The following is a 13,551-nucleotide window of genomic DNA, read 5'->3' as shown; positions in this document are numbered from 1 at the left end:
AAAAATGGCTGTGAAAGGAGCAGCAACTGAGTCTGAAGCTATTGAGCGATTAGAGCGATTAAAGTGCCTGTTAAAACCGGAGCAGGTATTTGAGAAACGTCTACTGGACATGAAACTGGACATGGTGCAGGAACCACAGGAGCCGTGGGCACCTTATAGAATGGTGGCAGTGGACCATTCTATGTACTCTCCGGAGGCGCCAGTGTTGTCCCAGAGTGCCCGGGGAGGTGGTAAGAGCTGTTGTGAACTAAGTCCTAGGACTATTGCTGATTTTTCTTGTAAAAATTCCCCTGCCGGTGTGGTTGTTATAAAAGAGGGCGGAGTCTAAAAAAGGGGCGGTTGTTCAAAACAGCGTGGAGGATAGAAAATAAAAAAAAATGACTGGTGGTGGGTTGGTACCTCCTAAAAATGACAATGTGACCGTTGATAACGGGGTAGCTCCAGTAGAAGGGGGTGACGTCAAAGTGGGAGGTGACCTGTTAGTCCACAACACCATGGGGAGTGACACAGACCCCGTAGCTGACGGTGACACTATGAAAGTAGAAGGAGAGGTCAGTCAGGAGGGGCTAGAAGAGGTGAGAAAGTCCCCATCTCGTAGACGGCGCAAGGGCCACAAAAAGGTTGCTCCTGTAGACTTGGCTGAAAATGAAAATAAAGAGAATGTAGTACTGTGTGCCTTTGCTTCAAGTGTGGATCCTCCATTAGAGGTAGAAGAGGAGGTGACGTTGCCAGTAGCAACCTCCAGTACGGTAGCGAGTCAGAAGGATCTGACAGCCCTGAAAGAGGAGGCGGCCAGTCGTGACCAAGAGCTGGAGCCTATCGGCCAGCAGGGTCAGAGTGACGTGCAGCAATTATGTGAAAACCTGGGGAACGTGTCCTCAGACCAGTTGATCCTGGAGTCTGAACAGCAGAAAATACACCAGCTTATGAGGAACTGGCAGCGAGACATGGAGCAAAGCCACGCGGAAATTAACCAGTGGAAGGAAATGTTCTATGCAATTAAGGAGGACAGCCGCAAAATCAAGGAAGAGGTTTTGCAGTTGAAGCTTGAGAAGGAGGCGCGGCAGGATGGTGTTTCTGGACGCGAACAAATCCTAGAACGACTGCGCAAACAGCTCAACCAGGAGCTGTGTGACTCCAAGAAGGAGTGTGGTGAACGCAGTAGGGAACTGCAACAGAGTAAGAGAGATTATGAGGATCTCCTCAAGGTGAAGAAAAAACTAGAGGAGGATAAGGCGGGTGCAGAGCAAGTGCGCCAAGTGGTTGAGACCACTCTGCAAGACACCCGTGAGGAGAATGATGATCTCCGGGGAAAGACCCTAGATCTGGAAGCTCAGGTGAAGGAGCTGCAGATGTCATGTGATACTCTCCAGAAGGCGGAGACGTACCTTAAGGAAACAGTCAGCAAAATGGAAGCTGAGCGAGAGAGGATGGAGGAGTCCATCGGAAAAGCCACAGACCAGGGCCAGGAGTTGACCGCTGGTGATGGGAGGTATGAAGCAGATACCTCCTCGGGTGATGTGGGCTCGGAGGGTTCGGTGGATGTCGAAGCCGAGATCAAGCAGCTCAAGGAGTTGCTACAAACCCAGTGGACGCAAGAGAAGCGTGAGAGACTGGCTATTGAGAGCCGAGTGGGCGCATTGGAGACGGAGAGGTCTGAGAGAGCTCTGCTGCTGGAAGAGCAGTTGAAGCAGGAAGAGCTTCAGAGAAGGGCCGCTGAGAGGCGAGTGGCGGAGCTAGAGGAAGAAGTTTCCGAGCTCAAAAGTCGCCTGACAAAGTATCACTCAGTGAACGAGGCCTTCTTGGAGAAGGAAAAGGGCGAACACGTTGCACTCAATCCCTTATACCATGAGAAGGTGGACCTGAGGAGAACTAAGAGAGTGTTAACCACAGATAAATATGAGATGGAAGTGGTCAAGACCGAAATTCGTGGAGTTGTAGCTGTGAGTCAACTCAGGGAAAGCATACAGGGTGAAGAAGCTGGAGGTCAGTTGTCCCTGAAACCTGAGTTGGTTGACCGTCTGGAAACCACTGGTGAGACCGAAACGTCTCGGTACAAGTGCCTCGTAGATATACCCGAGGATTTGAGGGAAGAATGCACCAGTGAGTCCGTGCATGAGGAGTTTAAGAAGGCCGTGGGAGCCTGTAAGGTGTACTTGACCTCAGAAGCTAAACAGCTGGTGGTCCTGTCCACGACCGAAGTCACAATGAAGAGGGTGGCTATCCTAAGTGACATGCACTGGCGATGTATTCGCACAAAGCGGTTTCTCCGGTTGAAGACGGAACAAGCCGTTAGACAACTGGAGTTGATGAGGAAAGCTCACAGTATGCGTGAAGAGGTCATCCGGGTGCCTCATGTTCTGGTGAGGAAGCTCGTTGGGAGAAATGGTCGAGCCATGCAGGTGATGGTCAAGAAGTCTGGTGTGGTGAAAGTAAGCAGTCCACGTGATCGTCAGGACTGGATACCAGACGAAGACGGCAAGGTATCATTCTCCGCTGTAGGAACAGAAGAAAGCCTGGGATATATGCGCATGCTGTTGGAGTACCGAGTGACCTATCTGCAAGAGGTAGAACAGTTGAATCTCGCTAGACTGCGAGTGGATAGACAGCATCATCTGAGTAGCAGAAGATGGCAGCCGTCTAGAAATTATGAGACCAGGCAGAGAAAGGGCCCCCTAAATAACAGAACAGCTATAGCTGGAGTTAGGGACCTTTCAAGATGTCCTGAGAGTAGTGGGCGTGGGTTTAGAGATAGTGAGACCTCCAGTAACTCAGGTTTGAGCAGCCCATACAAACGACCCAATAGATGACGGGACATTACGGAGTCGAACCGGACCTTAGATACCAGGGCATGTGAGTCACACCACTGTATGACTGACCGCTGGGAGCGGGGGAGACCTGCAAAGGTTACGACTGACCGCTGGGAGCGAGGGAGGTCTGACAAGATTATGACTGACCACTGGGAGCGGGGGAGACCTGACAAGGTTACAACTGACCGCTGGGAGCGGGGGAGTTCTGACAATGTTACGACCCGGAAAGGTGACCTGACGAAGTCAGTGACAGTGACAAATGGTAGGTCCCTAGGGAATGGGCTAATGTCATTGACTAATATTCCTGGGGCTGAACAGCGCAATTGACAAGTACATGGTCTCTGTATGAGCTGTGGGATAAGAGGTGATTGTGTACATTATGTGTTCAACCCCACAACTTTGAACAGAGGGGGGGATATGTAATGCGGCGACTTGCTGGTATTACGGTAATGGTCCAGGATGTGTTTTACCTGACCATGTACCTTCCCCCTCTGGTGACTGGTCACATGACTATGACATAGCACAGGTCCTGCGCGCACAGAATGTCTGTCTGATCACATGACTGTGACATCAGCAAGGTCCTGTCAGTATGTGTGTGTGTGTATGGGATGCATATATAAACCCTGCTTGATGGGATACAGGTGTGTTCTGTGAGAGAGGCGTAAGGCCTGTTCCCGTGTGTGTGGGACACCGACCGTGTGAGGCCTAGTGAGGCCGAGTGAAGCCTGGTGCCTGAAAGGCAGAGCCTGGATCCTGTGTGGATGCTAGTGGCCTTGGAAGGCAGAGGCTTGAGTAAGAGTCCTGAAAGGCAGAGCCTGGATCCTGTGTGGATGTCAGTGGCCTTTGAGGGAACGACGGCTGGAGACCCCTACCTGGGAAGCCGCAAAGCCACAGTGGTGGCGGAGTAATGGACTGAGACAGCTAAACCCGGCAAAGGTAATACCCTGTGTTATATGGACATTAATATGGACATTGCTATTTTATTACCTTGCTGAAGGCTGTTACTTGGGCCACTTGGGCCTGTCTGCTACTTGAGAGACTCCCGGATGTTAAGTGTGTAAACATGCCGGTGGCGGACTAAGATGGACTGTGTGAACTGTGGTTTATGAAGTGTAATAAACTGCAGCATTAAGAAATACTGGAAGGACATTGCTGGTGTGCTTTGATTTACCCGGTGCAGCGAGTATTCCCCATTATGATGACTAGTGCTGCCTTACAGGGCCTTGTAGCGTTCTGGATCCTATAAAGATATATGTCTTCTCTCCCTATGTAGTAATGTCCCCCATCCTGGCTCCTTCTTGTAATAATCTCCCACATACTGGGCCTTACGCTATAACATTTTCCCCCACCTGTGCCCCTGTAAGGTAATGTCCCCATTCTGGCATCATTTTCTTCATTCTGTTTTAATGTCCCCATCCTGGTATATTGTCCCCATTCTGATATAATGTCCCTATTTTGGTATAATGTCTCGAACCTGGTATAATATCCCCCATGCTGGTGTAATGCTCCCAATTCTGCTATAATGTCCCCAAAGTTGATATAATGCCCCACATCCTGGTACAGTATCTCCAGTTCTGGCATAATGTCCCCCATGCTGCTATAATATCCCCCATACTGGTATAATATCATCATTGTGATATAATGTCCCCCATCCTGGTATAACATCATCATTGTGATATACTGTCCCTATTCTGATACAGTGTCACCCATCCAGGTGTGGTGTACCCCATTCTGGTAAAGTGTCCCCAATTCTGGTATAATTTCCCCATTCTGATATAATGTCCACATTCTGATTTAATGTCCCCCTTCCTGGTATATTGTCCCCATTCTGATATACTGTTCCCATTCTGATATAGTGTCCTTCATCTTGGTAAAATGTCCCCATACTAGTATAGTGTCCCCATTCTGGTATAATGTCCCCATCCTGGTATATTGCCCCCCATCCTGATTTAATGACCATCATACTGGTTTAATGTCCCTCGCCCTGGTTTAATGTCCCCCATCCTGATACAATGCACTCCATTCTGTTACAGTGTCTCACATTCTGGCATAATGACCTAATTCTGATATAATGTCCCCATTCTGGTATAATGTAACCATTCTGGCATAATGTCCCCCATCCTGGTAGTGTATCTACTGAGCTGCCATCCTGGGGATGGGTTATCAATATCAGATCGGTGGGCTCCGACATGCGGCACTGGCTCTACCCATCAGTTGTTTGCAATGCTCAGATGTAAATAGTTTGAAGATCTGAACATCACTGCTCCATTCACTGTACTGTGGGTCCTGCAAGTCAGCTAATATTCATGTAATAGGAGCTGATCTGCAGCAGCAGGTAGCAGCCACTACACAGTGACCAGAGCTGTGATGTTCAGCTCCTCAACAACGTTTACATCTTACCTCTGCCAGAGTTTCAAACAACTCAGTAGTGGAGGTGCCACGTGCCGGACCCCCACAAATCTGATATTAATGAGCTAACCAGGGGATAGGCCATCAATATGTTTGTCCTGGAAATTCCCTTTAAGGCCCACCTGCTCATACTATGTATATAATATATATATATATATATATATATATATATATATATATATATATATATATATATATATATGGCAAAGAGTGGGAAGGCTTTAATCACAGGCTCATAAAATGGACAAACAACACAAATATTGGTTCTATCTTTTACACATTTGGGGTAGCCCTTAAGAGGGCTGTTGGGTCAAAGAGAGAGAGAGAGAGAGAGAGAAAAGAGAGAGGGGAGGGAGAGATACCAGGAGATACCAAGAGAGAGAAAAAAAGAGAGACCCAACCAGTGCAAGGCTAAGCCGGGCAGGCGGCAGCGGCTATTTATACCCACTGCTGATCTCTGATTGGTGGAAAATCTGGGTGTGGCTGCTCTCTGATTGGTGGAAAATCTGGGTGTGGCTGCTCTGTGATTGGTCAGCATTATGACCTCACAGTGGTGATGACTCATACCTCCTGGGTGGTTCTTCTGGGCGGTTCTGTTTTCTGACTGGTGGAAATTCTAATCAGCATTAAGACCTCACAGTGGCCGTGACTCATGTTTTATGGACTGTTCTATCTGGGTGACCTGAAACATGCTGATCTCTGATTGGTGGAAATTCAAGTCATCTTCATGACATCACAATCAGCATGTTATTACTGCTGAGATGTTCAGTTTTTTCCTAAATTTCCTACGTTTTGTCCAAATTTATTAGCACATATATACCACTCATTCCTACAATCAAAGGATCAGGAAACCACTCTGAAATCAATATCCTACAATTTACCCCAACAGCAAAAAAACAACTATACACAAAATACCAAAAGATATATCAGATTATTAATGAGCAAATTAAAGACACAATCACATAAAAATAATTTTTAGAAAGGTGTAGAAAAAATGCTGTAAAGTAAGAACGCTTCAAAAATAGAAATGTTAATGATTTATTTAATCAATTAACAAAATACAAGTGAATGAACAAACGAAAAATCTAGATCCAATCAATATTTGGTGTGACCAACTTCTCACTTTAAAACAGCATCAATTCTTCTAGGTACACCTGCGCAAAGTCAGGGATTTTGTAATAATACAGTCAGGTGTCTGGTCATACACCATGGCTAGACTGAGCAAGAATACACAAGGAAGTTATACTACATCAGCAAGGTCTCTAAGGCACAAATTTCAAAGCGGATTGAGGGTTCAAGATGTGTTATTCAAGCACTTATGAAGAAGCACAAGAAAATGTGCAACGTTGAGGTCAGTAGATGCAGTGGTCGGCCAAGGAAACTTAGTGCAGCAGATGTATGACACATTATGGTTACTTTCCTTCAAAAGCGGAAGATGTCCAGCAGTGCCATCAGCTCAGAACTGGCAGCAACCAGTGGGACTCAGCTTCACTCATCTACTGTTCAGAGAAGACTGGCCAGAAGTGATCTTCATAGCAGAATTGTGGCAAAAAAGCCATATCTTCCACATCAAAACAAGGTGAAGTGACTCAACCATGCATTAAAACAGAGGAACCAGGGTGTAGAAAATTGGCAGGATGTGCTCTGGACGGTTGAGTCAAAATGTGAAAAATGTTGTTATTACAGAAGAGATTTTGTTCACTGAAGGGCTGGAGAGCAGTACAATAATGAGTGTCTGTGGGCAATAGTGATGCATAAGCACGGTGGAGGGTCCTGTAAGTTTGGGGCTGCATTTCAGCAAATGGAGGTGGAAATTGGGTCAGAATTATTGGTTCCCTCAATGCTGAGATATAGAGGCAGATACTTATCCATCATGCAATATCATCAAGGAGGTGTCTGATTGGATCCAAATGTTTTCTTCAGCAGAACAACAACCCCAAACGTACAGCCAATGTCATTAAGAATTATCTTCAATGTAAAGAACAAGGAGTCCTGGAAATGATCAGGTCCCACCCAGTGGAGTAACTAGAGTCTGATAGGCCCCCACCTGCATGTTGGTCAGATGTATGGGCCCTTGTAGAGTTCTGGATCCTATAAAGGTATATGTTTTCTTTCCCTATGTAGTAATGTCCCCCATCCTGGCTCCTTCTTGTAATAATCTCCCACATGCTGAGCCTTGTGCTATAACATTTTCCCCCACCTGTGCCCCTGTCTGGTAATGTCCCCATTCTGGCATAATTTCCTTAATTCTGGTTTAATGTCCCCATCCTGGTATAGTGTCCCCATTCTGATATAATGTCCCCATTTTGGTATAATGTCTCTAACCTGGTATAATATCCCCCATGTTGGTGTAATGCTCCCAATTCTGCTATAATGTCCCCAAAGCTGGTATAATGCCCCACATCCTGGTATAGTATCTCCAGTTCTGGCATAATGTCCCCCATGCTGCTATAATATCCCCCATACTGGTATAATATCATCATTGTGATATAATGTCCCCCATCCTGGTATAACATCATCATTGTGATATGATGTCCCCATTCTGATATAGTGTCACCCATCCGGGTATGGTGTACCCCATTCTGGTACAGTGTCACTTATTCTGGTATAATGTCCCCAATTCTGGTATAATTTCCCCATTCTGATATAATGTCCCCATTCTGATTTAATGTTCGCCTTCCTGGTATATTGTCCCCATTCTGATATAGTGTCCTTCATCTTGGTAAAATGTCCCCATACTAGTATAGTGTCCCCATTCTGGTATAATGTCCCCATTCTGGTATAATGTCCCCATCCTGGTTTAATGACCATCATACTGGTTTAATGTCCCTCGCCCTGGTTTAATGTCCCCCATCCTGGTACAATGCACTCCATTCTGTTACAGTGTCTCACATTCTGGCATAATGACCTAATTCTGATATAATGTCCCCATTCTGGTATAATGTACCCATTCAGGCATAATGTCCCCCATCCTGGTATGGTATCTACTGAGCTGCCATCCTGGGGATGGGTTATCAATATCAGATCGGTGGGCTCTGACACGCGGCACTGGCTCTACCCATCAGTTGTTTGCAACGCTCAGATGTAAATAGTTTGAAGATCTGAACATCACTGCTCCATTCACTGTACTGTGGGTCCTGCAAGTCAACTAATATTCATGTAATAGGAGCTGATCTGCAGCACCAGGTAGCAGCCACTACACAGTGACCAGAGCTGTGATGTTCAGCTCCTCAACAATGTTTACATCTGACCTCTGCCAGAGTTTCAAACAACTGAGTAGTGGAGGTGCCACGTGCCAGACCCCAACAAATCTGATATTAATGAGCTAACCAGGGGATAGGCCATCAATAGGTTTGTCCTGGAAATTCCCTTTAAGGCCCACCTGCACATACTATGTATATAATATATATATATGGCAAAGAGTGGGAAGAGGTTAATCACAGGCTCATAAAACGGACAAACAACACAAATATTGGTTCTATCTTTTACACATTTGGGGTAGCCCTTAAGAGGGCCGTTGGGTCAAAGAGAGAGAGAGAGAGAAGAGAGAGAGGAGGGGGAGATACCAGGAGATACCAAGAGAGACAAAAAAAATAGAGACCCAACTAGTGCAAGGCTAAGCCGGGCAGGCGGCAGCGGCTATTTATACCCACTGCTGATCTCTGATTGGTGGAAAATCTGGGTGTGGCTGCTCTCTGATTGGTGGAAAATCTGGGTGTGGCTCCTCTGTGATTGGTCAGCATTATGACCTCACAGTGGCGATGACTCATACCTCCTGGGTGGTTCTTCTGGGCGGTTCTGTTTTCTTATTGGTGGAAATTCTAATCAGCATTATGACCTCACAGTGGCCGTGACTCATGTTTCATGGACTGTTCTATCTGGGTGACCTGAAACATGCTGATCTCTGATTGGTGGAAATTCAAGTCATCTTCATGACATCACAATCAGCATGTTATTACTGCTGAGATGTTCAGTTTTTTCCTAAATTTCCTTCGTTTTGTCCTAATTTATTAGCACATATATACCACTCATTCCTACAATCAAAGGATCAGGAAACCACTCTGAAATCAATATCTTACAATTTATCCCAACAGCAAAAAAACAACTATACACAAACTACCAAAAGATATATCAGATTATTAATGAGCAAATTAAAGACACAATCATATAAAAATAATTTTTAGAAAGGTGTAGAAAAAATGCTGTAAAGTAAGAACGCTTCAAAAATAGAAATGTTAATGATTTATTTAATCAATTAACAAAATACAAGTGAATGAACAAACGAAAAATCTAGATCCAATCAATATTTGGTGTGACCGACTTTTCACTTCAAAACAGCATCAATTCTTCTAGGTACACCTGCGCAAAATCAGGGATTTTGTAATAATACTGTCAGGTGTCTGGTCATACACCATGGCAAGACTGAGCAAGAATACACAAGGAAGTTATACTACATCAGCAAGGTCTCTAAGGCACAAATTTCAAAGCGGATTGAGGGTTCAAGATGTGTTTTTCAAGCACTTATGAAGAAGCACAAGAAAATGTGCAACGTTGAGGTCAGTAGATGCAGTGGTCGGCCAAGGAAACTTAGTGCAGCAGATGTATGACACATTATGGTTACTTTCCTTCAAAAGCGGAAGATGTCCAGCAGTGCCATCAGCTCAGAACTGGCAGCAACCAGTGGGACTCAGCTTCACTCATCTACTGTTCAGAGAAGACTGGCCAGAAGTGGTCTTCATAGCAGAATTGTGGCAAAAAAGCCATATCTTCCACATCAAAACAAGGCCAAGTGACTCAACTATGCATTAAAATAGAGGAACCAGGGTGTAGAAAATTGGCAGGATGTGCTCTGTACGGTTGAGTCAAAATATGAAAAATGTTTTTATTACAGAAGAGATTTTGTTCACTGAAGGGCTGCAGAGCAGTAGAATAATGAGTGTCTGTGGGCAATAGTGATGCATAAGCACGGTGGAGGGTCCTGTAAGTTTGGGGCTGCATTTCAGCAAATGGAGGTGGAAATTGGGTCAGAATTATTGGTTCCCTCAATGCTGAGATATAGAGGCAGATACTTATCCATCATGCAATATCATCAGGGAGGTGTCGGATTGGATCCAAATGTTTTCTTCAGCAGAACAACAACCCCAAACGTACAGCCAATGTCATTAAGGATTATCTTCAATGTAAAGAACAAGGAGTCCTGGAAATGATCTGGTCCCACCTAGTGGAGTAACTAGAGTCTGATAGGCCCCCACCTGCATGTTGGTCAGATGTATGGGCCCTTGTAGCGTTCTGGATCCTATAAAGATATATGTGTTCTCTCTCTATGTAGTAATGTCCCCCATCCTTGCTCCTTCTTGTAATAATCTCCCACATGCTGGGCCTTGTGCTATAACATTTTCCCCCACCTATGCCCCGGTCTGGTAATGTCCCCATTCTGGCATCATTTCCTTCATTCTGGTTTAATGTCCCCATTCTGATATAATGTCCCCATTTTGGTATAATGTCTCTAACCTGGTATAATATCCCCCATGCTGGTGTAATGCTCCCAATTCTGCTATAATGTCCCCAAAGCTGGTATAATGCCCCACATCCTGGTATAGTATCTCCAGTTCTGGCATAATGACCCCCATGCTGCTATAATATCCCCCATACTGGTATAATATCATCATTGTGATATATTGTCCCCCCATCCTGGTATAACATCATCATTGTGATATAATGTCCCCATTCTGATATAGTGTCACCCATCCGGGTATGGTGTACCCCATTCTGGTATAGTGTTCCTTATTCTGGCATAATGTCCCCAATTCTGGTATAATTTCCCCATTCTGATATAATGTCCCCATTTTGATTTAATGTCCTCCTTCCTGGTATATTGTCCCCATTCTGATATATTGTCCCCATTCGGATATAGTGTCCTTCATCTTGGTAAAATGTCCCCATACTAGTATAGTGTCCCTATTCTGGTATAATGTCCCCATCCTGGTATAATGCCCCCCATCCTGGTTGAATGACCATCATACTGGTTTAAAGTCCCTCGCCCTGGTTTAATGTCCCCCATCCTGGTACAATGCACTCCATTCTGTTACAGTGTCTCACATTCTGGCATAATGACCTAATTCTGATATAATGTCCCCATTCTGGTATAATGTAACCATTCTGGCATAATGTCCCCCATCCTGGCATGGTATCTACTGAGCTGCCATCCTGGGAATGGGTTATCAATATCAGTATATTGGTATATTGGTATTTTGGTATATTGTCGATATTCTGATATTGTAACGGGTCTGGGAGGTGGAACCTCTGAGCTATTATACAAAGGGGCAGTCTTTGTAAGGAGGCAGGTAGCTCCCAGGGAAGGCGGGAAGGTAGACACGGCAGGTGACAAGAACAGTCTCAGGGTAGAAGGACAGAACGGACACGGCAAGTGATGGGAACAGTCTCTTGACAGGCGGGTGGTCACGGCAAGTGACAGCAGAACCTCCAGGTAGGCTAGAAGGCAGGTAACAGGTGAGCGCTCCCAGGTGAGCGGGCAAGAGTCTCTGGACAGGCAGGTGGTCACAGCAAGTGACGGCTGAGCCTCCAGGTAGGCTAGCAGGCAGGTAGCAGGTGGGCACTCCCAGGTGAGCGGGCAAGAGTCTCTGGACAGGCAGGTGGTCACAGCAAGTGACGGCTGAGCCTCCAGGTAGGCTAGCAGGCAGGTAGCAGGTGGGCGCTCCCAGGTGAGCGGGCAAGAGTCTCTGGACAGGCAGGTGGTCACAGCAAGTGACGGCTAAGCCTCCAGGTAGGCTAGCAGGCGGGAAGCAGGTGAGCGCTCCCAGGTGAGTGGGTAAGAGTCTCACGGCTGGCTGGCAGGTGGTCACGGCAAGTGACAGCAGAGCCTCCAGGTAGGCTAGCAGGCAAGTAGCAGGTGGGCGCTCCCAGGTGAGCGGGCAGACTGATCCATAGACAGACTGGCAGGTGCTGGTAGGCAGACTGTCGGACCGCAGGAATGCAAGCAGATAGACAGGTATCAGGCAGGAATCAAGCAGGAATCTGGCAGGTAACTGGCTGGTATCTGGTAAAGGGACCTGAGGGCTGAAGCAGAGTTGATAGGCTTTGCAGCAACATTGCTCGGGCACCTCCATTTTGGAGGAGGTGCCTTATATATGGTGAGATCCTCCGACCATTGGCCGGGAACTCCTTAGGACGGCGCGCGCGGCCCCTTTAAGAGAGGGGGAGCGCGCGCGCGCCCTAAGCACAGTGGCCGGGAAGCAGCGCACGCTGCCAGCAGAGCGGGAGGAAGACGCCGGGCACGGAGCAGAGAGGTGAGGGGAACGGCGTACCTGCCTAGCAGGAGGCAGGGATGCCGACGCTACAGTACCCCCCCCTTTAGGCCCCCCCTTTTTTAGGCCAGAGAGAAATTTATCAAGGATGAGAGGGGCATGGATGTTCTCCCGGGGCTCCCATGTTCTCTCCTCAGGACCAAACCCTTTCCAATCCACTAGAAAAAAGGTCTTTCCTCTTACCCTTTTGGTGGCTATAATGTTCTCTACCTCAAACTTGTCTTCAGCGGAAACAGGAGCAGGAGGCGTACCTGTCGACTTGGAAAAAGAGTTAAGTACCACGGGTTTGAGTAGAGATACATGGAAGGAGTTAGGGATCCGCAAGTTGGCCGGAAGTTTCAATTTATAGGCCACCGGGTTGATTTGCTTGATAACTTCCAGTGGGCCGATGAACCGAGGCCCTAACTTGTAAGAAGGAATCTTGAGCCGGACATATTTGGACGAGAGCCAGACTTTATCTCCATGACGGAATTGCGGTGGATCCAGACGTCTTTTGTCAGCCTGTTTTTTCATCCGCTCGGAAGACTGAAGAAGTGCGAATCTGGTACTCTCCCAAATGGAGGAAAATTCGCTAACAAAAGATTCCGCAGCCGGGTTGTCCACCGAGGTGGAGACGGGAAACGGGATCCGAGGATGCTGACCGTAGACTCCAAAAAACGGAGATTTGGAGAAAGATTCGCTCTCGTGATTATTGTAGGAAAATTCGGCCCACGGTAAAAGATCCACCCAGTCGGAATGGTGAGCATTAATAAAGTGCCGGAGGTAACTGGTTAAATTTTGGTTGATCCGTTCTACTTGACCGTTGGACTGTGGGTGATAAGCAGAAGAAAAGTCCAAGGTGACTCCCAGCAATTTACACATGGCTCGCCAAAAGCGAGAGGTGAACTGAACCCCTCGGTCGGATACAATGTGGAGAGGAAGACCATGAAGACGGAAAATATGATGTATAAAGTCTTTAGCCAACTCGGATGCAAACGGGAGACCCGGCAGGGGAACGAAGTGAGCCA

This window comes from Phyllobates terribilis, unplaced genomic scaffold, assembly GCF_046119375.1.
Source record: "Phyllobates terribilis strain yellow unplaced genomic scaffold, ASM4611937v1 Scaffold_587__1_contigs__length_1013667, whole genome shotgun sequence".
In the NCBI taxonomy this organism is placed as follows: Eukaryota; Metazoa; Chordata; class Amphibia; order Anura; family Dendrobatidae; genus Phyllobates; species Phyllobates terribilis.
Note: the sequence above shows the minus strand (reverse complement) of the source record.